This window comes from Benincasa hispida, chromosome 2 (genome assembly GCF_009727055.1).
Source record: "Benincasa hispida cultivar B227 chromosome 2, ASM972705v1, whole genome shotgun sequence".
Taxonomy (NCBI): Eukaryota; Viridiplantae; Streptophyta; class Magnoliopsida; order Cucurbitales; family Cucurbitaceae; genus Benincasa; species Benincasa hispida.
Genome location: NC_052350.1, coordinates 56,955,346 through 56,957,240, shown reverse-complemented (window position 1 = coordinate 56,957,240; position 1,895 = coordinate 56,955,346). Strand labels below are relative to the sequence as shown.

General features: G+C 25.9%; 1 non-coding gene across 1 annotated transcript; it reads left to right on the top strand.

The window, feature by feature from the left end:
• The first annotated feature begins 1,276 nt into the window (after positions 1-1,276).
• On the top strand, positions 1,277-1,347 carry TRNAG-CCC. Its single transcript has one exon. It is a non-coding gene; the product is annotated as a tRNA-Gly (tRNA).
• The last annotated feature ends 548 nt before the right edge of the window (positions 1,348-1,895 follow it).

Sequence of the window (1,895 nt, the reverse complement as noted above, 5' to 3'; positions counted from 1 at the left end):
AAAATTCATCTAACCTCTATTGAAGTTGAGAGCCAATTAAAAACATTGCCATTGAACCTAAAAAAAAAAATAGATTAAGATGATGTGTGGGAGATGTGAACCTTATTATAAAACCAATAAGGTTCACATCTCCCACACATCATCTTAATCTATTTTTTTTTTTCCTAAAGGCAATTAATATAATATTTAACTTTATTTATATATTTGTAATTTTTATTTATTTAATTTCTTAGTATCATATTAGCGCATCTAGTGTAATGGTGTCATAGTATTACAATCGAATATTTCCAAATAAGGAAAATATTTTGTAGGAATATACTCTCTTATCACAAACAAATGTTAAAACATTACCTGAGACAACTACAGAAACTAATGCTTTAGAAAAAAAATATAAAGCTAACTAAACAAATCTCCAAGAGATATAATCAACATGTGCAATGTATGTGAACAAAGTCAAAATTGTAATTTAAAGTTTGAAAATAGTATAGATTTGTCTGAATAAAAAAAAAAAAAATCAATGCAAATATATGATAGGACATATACAAATGTTTTATTTTCCAAAACTATAATGTAATATGCCAAACAAAAATGGACTCATAAATGAAATTATCTATGTTATAATTATATCTCCTAAATTCTGAAATATACCAGAATCAATGTGGAAGATAAATAAGATTTGATGTCATAAGAAAAATAAAAAAAGTACATATATGAGTAACTTAATTTTGTTCGTCACTCTAGGCTAACATTTTTTAAATCTTACTTTTCTCTAGCTTTCTCCCTTTTTTAGTCTTTCTATTAAAAACAATTCTTTAATTATCTGTATTTTCTTCCTCTAAAACTTTTCTTCCTTTTTCGTTTCACTCTCTAAAATTTTCTCTTTCAAACTTTTGTCCCTCTTCTATATTTGAAAATTTTAATAACTTTAGTTATTAGAATATATGCCAGTTGAGCTACGCTTTTGTTGTCGTAATTGATCATCATAATTAATTATAGAATTGATCTTATATTTAATAAGACTCATAATGCCCCTATTAAATAACTATTTTATTTTTAATTTTTAATTTTAAAAATTGAACTTACAAATACTATTTTCACTTATTGATTTCTTTGTTTTATTGTTTACATTTAATAGTGCTTTCAAAATATCAAGTAGGTCAAAGACGTAATAGCCATAATATTTTTTAAATTTAAGAATTTATCCCACTTTTATTAAAGTGTAGAGCAAAATAATATTATTTACTAATTTAAATTTAAACCAATTGTCTTCAAGGTAGCGCATCTAGTGTAGTGGTATCATAGTACCCTCCCACGGTACTGACCGGGGTTCGATTCCCCGGATGCGCATTTGGTTCTTTTTATTTATTTATTTTTTTTTTGTCTCTTTCCTTCTTTTTTTTTTTGTCAAATTCTGAATTTTGTTTCAAGTCCATATTTTTTAAAATGTTAGAATTTTATAATTGAAATTGAAATTTTGTTTAAAAAAGGTTTCTAAGTTTTAAGACTTAAAATTTTAACTTTTATTTTTTTACTAAATATTCATTTCCATCTTTCATGTCAATGTCTGTTAATTAATTCAAAATAATTAAAATTAAATAAGTTTAAAATAATTGTACCACAATTCAAGGAAACAAATCCCAAAGGAAAGAGCCTAAGAGAATCCCATCAATGAAAGCTCCACAATTAGATCAACGGACACATTGAAGCGAATAACATGATAAAATCTCTTAAAAGAAGGCGCAATGTAGTACCGTTGACGTGAAGGTTATAATCTTGCCAATGATGATTGACAACAACTCATCAAGCCACTCACTAGACATTTTACCATAGGTTATTGCTTACACTAAAATCACAAATCTAGACAATCTTCATGCCTTATTGAGATATCCTATAGA